The 15,496-nt window shown below is 41.8% G+C and overlaps 1 protein-coding gene across 1 annotated transcript in view; it reads right to left on the bottom strand.

Moving 5' to 3' along the window:
* The window catches only part of MVB12B (multivesicular body subunit 12B), a 239,734-nt gene that overhangs the window by 156,469 nt on the left and 67,769 nt on the right, over window positions 1-15,496 (bottom strand). The gene's annotated exons all lie outside the window — the stretch shown is intronic.

The raw sequence follows: 15,496 nt of genomic DNA, 5'->3' as shown, positions 1-15,496 counted from the left end.
AGAGAGTGTGAAAAATACAACTTCTAAAAATATTGTCCCTAGGGAAGTCATTGATTAAAGACACCCTGACAAAAATGGTTCTAATGAGAAAAGAGCAACTTTTGTTGTAAAGGACCAAGGAGGGATTGGATAAGTCAGCACATTAAGTTGCTCATTACCACTTACTGGGGAGTCGGGGGAAGAGATGGCAAAGGGTGCAGATAAAAGTCCAGTGGGGTGTGAAATGCCACCTGACAGGGGGACTACCTGTGGTGGGATTGAGGCAGCCTCCTGCTCTAAGACCCTGGGGCAGTCAAGGTGCTTCAACCAATGAGATTCTGGAGTCTTCTCAACTGTGTTTTTTTGGTGCAAACACTGAAAGTGGTACTCAAGGACAGAAACTGGATCATGAGAGCGAAATAAAGAGATTCACTAAGAAGTCACTTTCTCACACGCAGGTGTAGTTCAAGGCTGAAACTAGGTTTGATTGGAGTCATAAAGGACTTGTGTACTATTTAGATGTGTGTGTGTTTATGTGTGTATTGGCATGATCAATGCTTTGTGGGAAAGCATTTACAGTGAGATTGTATAAGAAGGGGAAAAAGGCTAGAAGAGGGTGGTATTTTTCCTATTTCTCTCAAGACTGCTCTATTGATAGATTGTCAGGGCTGGGTCTGCTTTCTCATTCAGCAAGCTAATATGACAGTATTATCAGCATTCCTTAAGAGTATTAATCAGCCTTTCACCCGAGGCCAGAATCACTAAGGGATGCAGTAAGGGAGCAGCGCCACGCTTCAGGACAAACTCTGAAGACAGCCTTTAAGCAATATGCTTTCTGACTTCTTCTTAGTTGTCCTTTTGAGGTTTAGACTTTGGGATTCAGTCCTTGATCTGACAAGCTCCCAGCCATTCTGACAAATAGCTGAAAGTGCTTCTATTCTTCACACAAAAACTGCCTTGATTCAGCAACATCCAGTCTACATACTGATTTGCTCCACACAGAGCGCCCTGGACTACACAGCATGTCAACAGTCCCTGACTGTCACATTCACGAGGCTGGGGTGTGTGGGGGTGGCAAGACCCCAGCAGAGAATGCCCAAGCTCTGCCAGAACATCCCCAGAGTCCACTTCAGCCGCCTTCTCTGAGGTTGCCTCAGAAAATCTGAAAGGCCAACTGGCAAAAGAAAAATGCTTTATTCAGATGGAACAATTGCAAATTAGCAAATACAACAATGGGAAAAGAAAGCTTCTCATGGTAAATACGCAAATATATTTGACCTGAAAAATGAAAGAGGAATAGTATGGGGGATCTTTTGGGAACTATTTGCTTAAATATGTCACCTCCACAGAACAATAAAAACCATGATGAACCAGAGATCAACCCTTGTCATCTCTCCCCGCAAGAATGGTCACAAATACAGTTTCTTGGAAAATGTGAGATTTAAGGCAGGGGTTTCAACTTCTCCATCACCAAGGATGTCCTTTGTTCTGTCCCAAGGAGTTCATGCTTTGAAAAATACATGTCTTCCAAATGGTCATTTTTATTGTATTTCCTCAATTCTAAGATGTGGCCCTTTGGGAATTTCCCATGGAGTTAAAGAACATCCACTGAGGAAAGAGCAAAAAAAGAAAGAAACAGTATCATATCAAAATGTGTTTATCTATTTTAAAATGCATCCCAATTTCAGAACCATTACAATGTAAAAGAAAAAGAAACTGTAGGAAAAAAGAAATACAGGAAGGGTATCTATGTAAGAGGCTTCAAAAGTTTACGGAAAAACTCCATTACTTTTTAATTCCATTTTCCCATGATTTTTTTGAAGGGCTCTCATATGGTTTCTCTTGTAAATGCATAATTTCTGAGAAGCTTTAAAATTAGACACAGTTTGCAGAACACCTGAAAGCTGCAGAACCAGCTCTAGGAAACTTAGGAGAAACAAAGATGTGTCATTAACTTTCAGCTGGACAAGGAACGGTGCCCAGAGGGGCGCTCCCACTGGGCATAGGAAATGCCGCTGAGGGTGCTATGGACTCAAAATCAAGGCTAGAGTTTCTAGGGTTTTAAAAGGAAAATTCCCTCTTTCTATCCCACTGCTAAAATGAGCATTTTTCTGAATAAAAGACACCTCGATTTAATGAGGGGACAGGCTGAGGAGTGTAAAGAGAAAAAACATGCAGTGTGGGGCCTGTCCCTCCCTTGGAGGCCCTAGTTTTCCCCTCAGGCCATTGCAGTCCTCCCACCCTTGTCAGGGAAGCATTAAAAACAGACAACCAAAGGCCCAGCTTTGCCCTAAGGCCACAATTCATTTATAATGAAGAGAAAATGTATAATGCTGCTAACTGTTTCTGGCCAGAGCAGGAGACAAGGAGAAAGAGAAGGTGAGAAACCTGGCAAGGCAGGAGGAAGTCAGAGCCTACTGGCTGGATCTGGGCAGGTACCACCAGCTCCAGGAGCTGGAGTGGAGCCCTCCAACCATCCTAGAGTGTGTCATGAACCCTGGGTTCATGAACCCTCAGTAGAGGGGTACTTGGGGAGTGGCCCCTAATTTCACAAGGCTGCGCAGTCCCAGCCTTGCTTCAGCTATCGTGATAAAGTATACCCATAGCTTTTTTTCCAATTCAGTCATACAAAATTTTTCCTATCCAAAATTTCGCTACTGCTCTAAAAGGTAATTTTATGTGATGCAGGTAGATAAACATTCACAGATCAAAGTGAAGGCACCACAGCAGACTCTGTCAGATTCTAATCTAATGGTGTCCAAGTCCTTCCCAGGAACCCCTCACAACTCTCAGTGCAAACTCAGCAGGTAGCTTAGAGTCCCAGGTCCAAAAGGTGAAATGGAGGGGGAAGGTGGGGTGGAGAGGAAGGAAAGAATGGCGAAAGACGTGCTCTGTGTGCATCATGTGTGCCACTGAGTTGATGCCACAGTATGGCAGAATAGGACTAACCCCTAGGGTTTCATTTGTTGTTGTTATTAAGTGCCATGGAGTCGATTCTGACTCATAGTGACCCTGTACAACAGGAGAAGGACTGGCTGCCTCCATATGTTGTTGTTAAGTACTATTGAGTCGACTCTGACTCACAGTGAGCCTGTATAAGGTTTCCAAGGTACGACTGGTGAGTTTGAACCACCAACCTTGTGGTTCAAACTGACCTTGTGGTCTAGCGCATTATCCTGCAGCTCCATACCAGGACTCCAGTATGTTGTTATTGTTGTTAAGTGCCTTTAAGTCAATTCCAACACATAGCGACCCTGTATAGCATTTCCAAGGAGCAGCTGTCGAGTTGATTCCGATCTATGCAATCCTGTATAGGGTTTCCAAGGAGCAGCAGGTGAGCTTGATCTTGCAGTTCAAATGTCTTCGCAGTCTGACGTATTAGCCCACAGCGCCACAGCAAGACTCCAGAATGCTGTTGTTGTGAAGTGCCTTTGAGTTGGTTCCAATCATAGCGACTCTGTATAGGGTTTCCAAGGGGCAGCTGGTGAGCTTGACCCACCAACTTTGCAGTTCAAACGGCTTTGCAGTCTGGTGCATTAACCCACAGCGCCACACCAGGACTGCAGGACTCCAGTATACAGCCCTGAAAATCATTTGGTCTAGCCCTGCCAAGGCAACTGCAGTTTCAGCCATCCATTTGTGGTTGTTTGCTGTCAAGTTAGTTTTAACTTTATATCCAAGGAGTGGCTGGTGAATTTGAACCGCCAGCCTTAAAGTTAAAACCAACCTTATGGTCCAGTGCTTATCCTACAGTGCCATACCAGGCTATACTGTTTAGGGAAACAGATCGTGTGTTCTTATTTAAAGCAGCTGGTTGGTTTGAACCAACTGAGCACTTAACCATTGTGTCACCAGGGTTCCTTACATGCACCATATTGTTTTGAGGTGTTGTCAAGTCAATTCCAACGCACAACAGAATGACCCCACGCACAAAAGAATGAAGCACTGTCAGGGCCTGTGCTATCCACACAATTATTAAGTTTGAGCCCATGGATGCTGTTGCTCAGGGTCTTCCTCTTTTTCACTGACCCTCCACTTTACCAAGCATGATGTCCTTCTCTAAGGACTGGTTCTCTCACCTGTAAAATGGGCCTCCTGAGGTCACCACTGGGGTAAGAGGAAATAATGTGAACAATGTACCTGCCTCAATGCACCTCACAATAACAACAACAATGCTGGCTGGCCAGTGAGCACTCCAGAAATGACAGTATTAACATTTCTAAACTAGAAACATCTGGTCTGATATCAAATTCAAGTAAAGTGATGGCATGCTACATTAGAGGTGAAAAGGTCACATCCGGCCCCAGCTCTAACCTCTGATCCTCTGGGGTTCCATCGGGAATTTGGGGAACTAACTCTGGCCCCCCTCATTTCTCCCTGCATTGGTCTTTCACAGGCAAATGATATTCTTGCATGATGAATGTTTACCTTGCCCTCTGCTGTCCTACCATTTGACTATAAGCTTCTGAAGGAAAAAAGACCTGCCTGTTCTGATCACCTTTTTATCCCCTGCATGAAGCATAATGCCCAATACGTATGTGCTTAATCAAAACTCGGTAAAGGAAAAGATGTGAAAAGTCACAAACTCTGCTAGCTACCCAAATACGCTTGTAGGAATTTATTTTTAAAGAATTTCCCAGAATTTAACCTATTGAGCTGAGTACATCCTCTTCAGAGTTTGTGACCACATACCCATTTCAACAATGAGGCCATGTATTCTTTTGTACCCTGCCTTGTTTCCAAAGAGCAGTGGGTATGGACAATGCTGCTACAGACTGTAATGCCTCCAGAATCTGTATCAGGGACACCAGTAGGTGCACACACAGCCATGTCCTCTCTTTCTTACACTTCTCCCACAGATGTGTGAAGGAGTAGGTGGGCCTGATAACCAGGGAAATGCCTCAGTCTCTCAGCCTTTGAGTAAGGATGGGGATTTCAAATCAATGTGGCAAGCTGAACACACCATTGAGATTACAGATTACTATTATTATTATTTTAATGTTCTTTCTGGCTGCTTGCCTGAGGATAAGCCCTGGACAGCAAACAATAAGGTTGGTGATTCGAGCCCACCAGCCTCCCTGCGGGAGAAAGATGAGGCTTTCTGCTCCTGCAAAGATTTACAACCTTGGAAACCCTATACAGTGTTGCTATGAGTCAGAACTGACTCAATGGTACTTAACAAATGTTTGATCTTTTGGTAATGAACATATATAGCTTTTACATTATGGGAGAAAACAATTTAGAAGACTTCATTTGGGGTAAGAAATAAAACTCTTTTGGATTTCAACTTGAGAAACACTTTAAATCAGCTACCCACCTAGCCTGCTAGACAGGAATGTGAAGTAAATCATTACCACTGCCAGAGATCTTTCAGCCTTGGAACTGAGAGCTCTCCGCCCAAAAAGAAGTTCTTGAAAGACACTGCTAACCACCAGCTTCATCACCCCTTTAATACTCGGACCCCCGCCCTCCCTGTAAAACCCACCTACATTTCAAAGAGCTATTCAGCAGACAGAAAGCAATCAAAAGGACCAGGAAACTCTGCACAAATTCTAAAGGAAATACCTGGCTGACACTACAAACAAGAATGCAGTTCAAAGGACTGTTGATGTGCGTGGAAACACAAACATTTGGCCCAGGTCAGACAGTGGCCAGCTTGGAGCCACTCAAACTCGTAATCACAGGCAACTTGGGCATGGAGTAGAATGGAAGAGATAGAAGCCAGAACTAGTGAGCTAGAAGAAGATAAATCTCTCAACACTACTAAGACAGAAGAGCAAGCAAAAAAAAAAAAAAAAAAAAAAAAAAAAAAAAAAAAAAAAAAAAAAAAAAAAAAAGGATAAAAAAAGTCTGAAGAAGACCTAAGATTCATATTGGACAACATGAAGAGGAACAACTTAAGAATTATTGGCATTCTGTAACAGGAAGAATCACACAAATCTACAGAGGAGACAGTTGAAGAACTTCAGGAAGAAAATTTCCCTAACATTCTGAAAAGCGAAAAGATAAACATTCAAGAAGCTCAACAGACCCCAGGAAGGATAGACCCTAAAAGAAAATCACTAAGACATATAATAATCAAGCTCTCCAAAATCAAAGAAAAGGACAGAATCCTGAAAGCCTCTAGGGAAAAGAGAAGTATAACATACAAAGTCAAGAAAATCAGATTAAGCTCAGATTTCTCAACAGAAACCATGCAGGCAAGAAGGCAATGGGGAGAAATATATAAAACTCTGAAAGAAAAAAACTGCTGACCAAGAATCCTCTACCTAGCAAAGTAGTCAATCAAATAAGACGGTGTAATCAAAACATTCCAGGATAAACAGAAGCTAAGGGATTTTGCCAAAGTCAACCATGCTATGAAAAACATCCTAAAGGAAGTTCTGTGCACCAAGAACCAACAAGAACAAACAACAACCAGAGAATGATGTATGTGGCAGCATCACCCTGAACTCAATTGACAAATGAAAGAGTCAAGAACAGAATAAAATTGTAAGAACAGAGGATATGGGAGGTCAGTTTATGATCAAAACAATTATAAGGTGAAAGAAGGTAAGCACAGAGGAACAAAGATCCAGGTGGTGGGTAGGTCAGGTAGATTACAGGATAAAAGAGACTGCCTTAAATGGAGGGAAGAACTAATGGAATATAAGGTAATGACAATGGGATGGGGTTGGGGGTTTAGCTGATATGAAGTGAGAGGAGATGCACAAGAACACCCATACTTGCAGATAGTACCCACTTGACCAGCTTTGATGGCTGGATGATCAGAACTCAACTAGAAGAAGAAAGAAGAGGGAAGAAAAAAGAGTAACCCACTACAATTTGATGAACTTTACCTAAATGTATGGATGTAGTAGCTCAAAAAAGGGAACAAATCTTTACAGCAAGGATCACTCCCACCCCTTTGGTATACAGGGTCGACAGGGATGGTGTACTAAGACATTGGTTAAATGGGGGAGGGGAGCTATAAAGGCAAGAAGTGACTGGCTTACAAGCTTTCAAGAGGGAGCCTAGTTCCAGATGGGGCAGGGGTAGGTAGAACCTCCACTGAATGATTTCCAATCTTTTGGGACTGGGCTGAGGAAAGGAAATGGGGATAAGACTCTTGTGGTACAATAGTGAATAATTGCCACCAGGACTGACTGTGAGGGTCGGAAATGTAGAGGTAGATGTTTTTTGACAAAAGGAGGGGAGTGATTGATTTTGCAGCCCAGGAGCGGAGGTCCCTGGGACCATCAAGTGAGAAGAGCGGAGAGCATGACTCTATCCAGAGAGGCAGTAATGCCAGGCATGGAGACAGAGATGATGAATGGACAGATGGAGTGGCTGGGTACATGGGACTCAGGGAGGGAGAGGGGCTGTGTGCTGACAGCTGAGGGGGGAGTGGGCTTGTGGGTGTATCCTTTGGTTATTTGATGATGCATCAAGGGGATTGTAATCATTGCAATGAAACAAAATATGATAGGATTAATGTAAAAGTGATGTTCTCCCATGTAAACCCACATAATTCACAATAAAAACTTTAAAAAAAGAAAATGTAGATGATTTTTGTTATTTTAATAGAGAGAATTATTAAAGAAATAGACATATATACTAAAAAATCTATAAAGGAAAAGACTGATGGATTTCATTACCTTAGAATAAAAACACCACTTTGATATTACTATGTAGACTGAAAACAAAGTGAAAATCTAAGACTTCGAGCAGTGATGTAACTGATAATGGATTAACATCCAAAATAAATAAGGAACTCCTATAAATCAATAGGAAAAAGAAATCATCCATCAAGAAGATTATATCCAATATACAGATGCCATTTTAAAAATGTTCAATATCTATAAAAAATGCAATGAAAATGACAATGATATGTCAATCACAGCAAATAGCTGACAAATCTCTAAATGTCTGACAATAATGAGTATTGCATAAACTGCTACAGCCACTTTGGAAAACACTCCATCCAGTAAGGTGAAGGTAATGTAGAAATTCTACTCCTAAATAACTCTCAGGAGAAATTTTTAGAATACAAATTTGAGAATAGTATTTGCAACATTGTTTGTAATTGCAAAGTACTGGACATAATCAAAATCTTTATCAATAGGGGAAATAAGAGTATATCTATGCAACAGAATTCTATACAGCTTTGAAAATGCATGAATTAGAGCTATATGCATCAGCAAGGATAAATACTAAAAACAATGCCACTTGAAGAATATATACAGTATGATATATATATGGAGTCCTGGATTGCAAAGTCAGCTTGAACCTCAAGGTTGGCAGTTCAATTTCACCAGTCACTCCTTGGAGTCCCTATACAGGACCACTATAGTTTGGAACCTACTTGAAGGCACTTAACAGCAACAGTGCCGTCGAGTTGGTTTCAGCTCAAAGACACTCTGAACCTCCTATCTTATGGCTAGCAATCCAATACTTATTCTACAGCACCACACCAGGAGTCCATATATCTATCTATCTATCTATCTATCTATCTATCTATCTATCTATCTATCTATCTATCTATCATCTATCTATCTATCTATCTATCTATCTATCTATCATCTATCTATCTATCATCTATCTATCTATCATCTATCTATCTATCTATATCCATGTATCCAGTATAATATTACCCATATAAAATTTGAAAACATGGGTACATATAGAGGAATGATAAATACCAAACTAAGAACAGCAATGATGCTAGGTAAGGAAGAAGGAAATATGCCTGGGAGGGCACATGTTGTTGTTATGTGCCGTGGAGTCGGTTCCGACTCATAGCAACCCTACACAGGATTTCCAAGGCCTCACCTTTCTCCCGCAGAACCGCTGGTAGTTTCGAACTGCTGACCTTGAGGCTTGCAGCCCAATTAGTAACCACTATGCTACCAGAGCTCCTGGGAGGGCACATAGGCATCTTAATGCTTTATTATTTTTTTTTAATCTGATATAAATTTGGTAAAACATTAAGACTTGGAAAAGTTGCCTGGTGGTTGCATGGGTATTTTTTTTTATGTCATTCTCTATACTTTTCTTTAAGGAGTTCTGGTAACGTAGTGGTTTACAAGTCGGGCTGCTAACCGTAAGGTCAGCAGTTCAAAAACTACCAGCCACTCTGCAAAAGAAAGCTGAGGCTTTCTGCTCCTGTAAAGATTTATAACCTCAGAAACGCTCGCTATGAGTTGGAATTCACTCCACAGCACATCACCACCATCACCACTACCACCACCATACTTTTCTATATATACCTACTTCTCACTATCAACACGGTTAGGTTCCAAAGACCATGATGTTATGCAATAATCAGCATTATATGAAAATAGAGGATGACCATATTAGATCACAAAATAGAGGATGAGTACATCATACATAACTGCCAAATTACATCATTACATAACTGCAAAACACTGAGACCCATGGCCCGGACAAGTTGACATATCATCTTAATCATTATAGTCAGTGTTACTCTTACCTACATTTCAGTGTTTTCACTGCCAGACATACCCAATTAATGCACAAAATAGTAGGAGAGTGGATTTTTTACTATTGTTGTAGATGTGAAATGGTCAATAACAAGACAGATGATAAGTAAGGAGCATTTGAAATGTTTTATAATACATTTTGGAGTCCGGGTGTAGTGCTGTGGTCTAATGCGTTAGACTGCAAGGTCGTTTGAACTGCAAGGTTTGTGGTTCAAGCTCACCAGCTGCTCTTTGGAAACTCTATACAGGGTCACTACAGGTCGGAATCAACTAGACGGCACTTAACAACAACTACATAATACACTTTAAAATTTAAGTATAAGAATGTTCCAAATGGGAGTACGGTGGCTCCATACAATAAGCCCTGGACTACAAATCACAAGATCGGTGTATCGAGCCCACCAGCCACTCCAATGGGAGAAAGATGAGGCTTTCTGCTCCCACAAAGATTTAAAGCCTTGGAAACCCTATACAGGGTTGATATGAGTTTGGAACTGACTCAACAGCACTTAACAAAAATAATAACACGTTCTAAATATTATGGGACACACTTAGAATATAATTCAAATGATGTGAGATACACTTTTACTAAAAGTCAAGTAATATGGGATTTTGTTGTTGTTGTTAGGTGACATCAAGTCAGTACCGACTCATAGTGACCTTATGCACAACAGAACGAAACACTGCCCAGTCCTGGGCCAACCTCACTATCGTTGCCATGCTTGAGCCCACTGATGCTGCCATATTGCCAATCCATCTCGTTGGGGGTCTCCCTCTTTTTCTCTGACCCGCCACCTTACCAAACATGATATCCTTCTCCAGTGACTGTCCTTCCTGACAATAGGTCCGAAGTATGAGAGACGAAGTTTGGCTATCCTGGCCTCCAATGAGCACTCTGGCTGCATGTCTTCCAACACAGATCTGTTGGTTCTTCTGAGAGCCCACGACACTTTCAATATTCTCCTGAAACACCATGACTCAAAATCATCAATTCTTCTATGGTCTTCCTTCTTCACTGTACAGCTTTCGCTTGCATATGAGGTTACTGAAAATACCATGGCTTGGGTCAGGTGTACCTTAGTGCTCAAGCTGACATCTTTGCTCTTCAACACTTTAAAAAGTTCTTGTGCAGCAGATTTCCCTAATGCAATATGTCATTTGATTTCTTGAATGCTGCTTCCATGAGTGTTGATAGTTGATCCAAGAAAAAAAAAAGTTGTTTGTCTGAAACTCAAATTTAACTGGATATCTGGTACAAGTTTATGACTGATAATGGATTGATATAGTAGCAAATCTGACAAATCTGCTAAATCTTGCAATTAACGAGGAACATCTAAGACTTTATGGAGTGAACAATTGGCAAAAGTCTAAAAGTTGAGCAGCAGGAGAATGCTTACATAAAACATTCACCCTACCATGGAACCATGGAATGCCACACACCTGGTCACAAGACTGCAGGTGACCTGCACACACTAATCTAGAAAGATCTCTATGCCATGCATACTATTTAGTAAAAATAAAACAAGAGCTTACTGACTTGTGTAATTTGCATTAAAAACACACAGTCCAATGATATGTTTCTATAAGTCACTTATATAAGTATGTCAGCTCAAAGAAAAAGGTCAAGAGAAAAGGGGCAAACTGTCTAAAATGATGGGGAAACAGAAATCAGGGGTGTGGTTGAAGTGTCCTTGAGCTTTGGTGATGTTATTTGAATTTTTTAAATAAGAAGATATATTCATATTTATTTTGTAATTAAAAAGAAATACAATTTTTGCATAAAGAAAATATCAAGTCCAGAAGGGTATGTCCAAACCATCTCCAAACCATACGTATGAAGTTAGAGGAAATGAAAGGTAATACTTTCACTTATTTCATAGATAATTCTGAGATGAGCTTTTATAATATTTTAAATGTCATAAGGTATTTTTTAGGTTTTTTTTTTTTTAGATGAGCAGGTGTGGTTCAGTGAATTACCTAATGTGTCTTCTAGCCATAGCCTGTAACTTCCACTAAACAACATTTCTGCCCTCCTGGGTTTGGGTAAGAGAAGGTGGGGACAGATACTAATAGGAAAACATGATTTAAATGTGTATGTTAGCAGAGTTCACTGTAAATGTAAAAACTTGAAACTCTAGCATGGGTATGAAGTGAATCATCTCAGAAGCAGGAGAGGGATCTCACTACCATAAGAAAAGAAGAGCCAGGAGGGAAGCATGTCTTTTGGATCCTGAGATCCCTGTGCATTGAACCTCCTCTACCCAGGGACAGAAAGCTGTGACACAGGAAGAGTGTCAGAAGAGCAGTAGCAATAGAACAAAGACCCAGAGCACGAGACAGAGTGGTGGACTTTTCAGCCCACCAAGCAAGTAAAGCTGAGTGACTCTGGGCAAGAGGCTTGCTTTCAGAGTCGGGTGCCTCCGGGGCTGGGTTTACTGACCCACAGAGCTAAAGCCAAGTGCCTTCAGACTGAGGCATATGGTGGAGAGGTATATCCTGTAGGCATTTATCAGCAGACCTAAGAGAGTTTTGTAACACTGACTGGGCAGGACAGAGTAGGGTGGAGAGGCCTGCCTGTGGGCATGGCTGATGAGAGGCTGTCCTGACTAGAACATCTGTGCCCTGAACACTTCTCATCCTTCATTAGGACCTGCTAACTTCACTAGTAAACTTGGTAACTGGGAGTGTGGTGTCTGAGTTTGATGTGGCCAATGTAACATATTCTCGAACCCAGTTGAGGGAAGAGAACTGTAGGAGGAATGGTTGGTGCCACATATTTTTGCAGCAGGGCTCTCCACCCCAGGATCCTGAGAACAAGAGGCAATTTCATTACAGAGGATACAGCTGCTGTGCAGGGAAAGGAAGAAGAGAGAAGATTCTACTGCTCACCTACTTCCTGCAGTCTATTCTTTGTCCTTGCTAACCATGCCCTGTGTTCCCAAGTTCCTTTCTGGCAGGAATCTGGGATGCTAATCTATGCTACATACTGCCCAATATGGTCAGGATAGTAGGAGAATGCAGTAGTTTAAAAAATGGTCTTTAGTATTGCACAGATTCATCACTTAGGAGTGTGACCTTTGTTAAGTTCCCTAATCTCTCAGAGTCTCAGTTCTGTATCTGTAAAAATGGAAACAATAGATTCTATTTCATAGAGTAATCATGGTACAGTAAAACTTGGGAAAGCCAGAACCTAAGCATAGTGGAAGCATGGGAGAGAAGGAAAACTCCAACATTTTCCACTAATACGGCACAGTCTTAAAATTTTTCTATCAAATGTGGAAAACTTTCGAGTCCTGGAAAAACAAAGCAGTTCCTTCAAGTTCCAGCTCTCAAAGGTTTCACTGTAATTTAAAAAAAAAAAAAATGTAAATAAGGTGCATTGTACAATGCCTAGCATATTGTAATCAATCATCAGTAAATCATAATGTATCAGAAACATGGCTTCCCTTTCACACCCAGGGAAGCAGGCTGGCCTGGCTTTAGTCTACTTGCATGTGCAGCCACCCCTAAGATTCAATCCACCTCGCAGGTCCCAAGTCTTTACTTTTCTTTCTGCAAATATTTACTTAGTACTCATGATATTGAAAGCACTGCCCCACTCCAGCATACAAATACAAGTAAGCCATGGTTCCTCACTCAGAGGAATCCTACAGGTAAGTAGAATCAGCAGTCAGGGTACAAACAAAAAAGCGAGACATAAAGATAGGAGAGTTGGGTTTGATCTCAGCTCATCCACACCTGTTGTGTGACCTCAAGAGATACCCTTGAGCTCTCTGTGATATTATTTTCTAATTTTTAAAATGAGATTATCATAGTAACTTCATAGTGTCATTTCATGACACAAACACTGTCTATGAAGGCAACATAGCACGAATATTCAGTGTTATTGATGTGCAAGGCAGAATTAGCACCATAAACCAAAAAAAACCTACAACCCACTGCCCTTATGCAGATTCTGACTCATAGGAATCCTATAGGACAGAGTAGAACAGCCCCATAGGGTTTCCAAGGAGGCTTGTTAGCACAGTGGTTAAGTGACTGGCTGCTAACCAGGTCATTGGTTCAAATGCACCAGATGCTCTGCAGGAGAAAGATGTAACAGTATACTTCTGTAGAGATTTACAGCCTTGGAAAGTCTATGGAGCAATTCTATTTTGTCCTATGTTGGTAAGTACCATTGAGTCAGATCTGACTCATAGCTTATGCTGTAAGAGTGTCTTCCAAACAGTGGCTGGTGGGTTTGGACCAATGACCATGTGGCTAGCAATCCAGTGTTTATCATACAGTGCCACACAATGGAATCAAGTCAAAGGCAATGGGTTTGAAATCTTACAGAAACTGAATGCCATATGTTTCTGCTGTGGAGTGAGTGACTGGGAGGGGTTCAATCTGTAGACCTTTTTGTTAGCAGCTGAGCGCTTAACCATCGCACTATCAGGGCTTCTCTGAGCACCATCTAATACCCAAAACCTGTTGTAATCAAACTGATTCCAACTCATAGTGACACTATAGAACACAGTAGAACTGTCCTGTAGGACTTCCAAGGCCTTCCAAAGCCTTTACAATGCTTTCAAATGCTGACCTTTCTATTGGTAGCCGAGCACTTAAACCATTGTGCTACCAGGGCTCCTCCTTTTGGTTGCTGCTGTGAAGTGCCATTTGAGCTGGTTCTAACTCATAGTGGCCCTGTATAGGGTTCCCGAGAAGTGGCTGGTGGGTTTGAACGGCTGACCTTGCACTTAGCAGTCTAGAGCTTATCCTACAGTGCCACACCAGGGCTCCTCCTTACCCCAGGGTAATCAATCACTAGTGAATCCTGTGGATGTATCAGAAGCACCGCTAGCTCTCGGTAGAGCCCTCCTAGAGTGTGGAATACAGTCTCTTCCTGGAGCCAGCCACCTACAAGGTCTAGCTCTGAGCTTCCTGCTAGTTTTAAGCAAAGGGGCCCTGGAAGAGACCCAACAAGACAAAGAGGATGGGAAGTGTTAAAATTATGGGGTATAAGAGAAGACAAGTTGAACAAGTGCTGTTCATGAGTCATGTTCAATGACAGGAGGCAAGAAAGCAAAAGAGATGAACTGGCACTCGTGACTCAGTCACCCTTCTTATTTACTCTATTACTCAGCTCTCAAACCACACTGCCAGCTGTAATTGCATTTCAATTCATGTTTAACACAAACATAACTTAGCTGGATGTTGGCATCCAATATCCCAGACATAGAAAAAGCCAGCTAATTCAATTCAACAAACGTTCATTGCAAGTCTGCTGTAATAAATATGTACCCAGGCATTGTGCTGAGTATTGTGGGTACCACAATGTATATAAGACACAGCTGCTGCCCGCCAGGGCCCTTAGTCCACACACTAACCTACAACTGTAGTTAAAAAGTGATAAGAGCTGCAATAGAGGAAAACAAAGGCGTTATCAAAACACAAGGAACCAGACACAATTCTACAGGGATAGGAGAGAGGACTGGCATGCATGCACAAAGACAGAGAGGCAAGAATGAGAACAGCGCTTCAGAGGGACAGAGTGAAGACTTGAAAGGGAGAGAAGGGGTAAATCAAGAAAAGTCTTAGAAGTCCATCCATTTGATAAACACCTCCTAGTGCTAGGTGCTGGCCATTCAGTGGTAAGTAAAGCTGACCTGACCCTGAATGAAAATTACAGTTAGTGAATTTGCCTTTGAATCTAAAAGCAGAGAACTGGAGAACAACTCTGAGGAATTGAACCTTGTCTGTTAGAAAGAATCGACTGACAATTGTTGTTGTTGTTAGGTGCAGGTGCCATCGAGTTGGTGCTGACTCAGCGACCTTATGCACAGCAGAACAAAACACTGCCCAATCCTGGGCCATCCTCACTGTCGTTGCCACGCTTGAGCCCATTGATGTTGCCACTTTGCTGATCCGTCTCGCTGGGGGTCTTCCTTGTTTTCTCTGACCCTCCACCCTACCAAACATGATATCCTTCTCCGAGACTAGTCCCTTCTGACAATATGTCCAAAGTATGAGAGACGAAGTTTGGCCATCCTGGC

Source organism: Chrysochloris asiatica, unplaced genomic scaffold (assembly GCF_000296735.1).
Source record: "Chrysochloris asiatica unplaced genomic scaffold, ChrAsi1.0 scaffold00014, whole genome shotgun sequence".
In the NCBI taxonomy this organism is placed as follows: domain Eukaryota; kingdom Metazoa; phylum Chordata; class Mammalia; order Afrosoricida; family Chrysochloridae; genus Chrysochloris; species Chrysochloris asiatica.
Note: the sequence above shows the minus strand (reverse complement) of the source record. Positions and strands in the feature narration are given on the sequence as shown.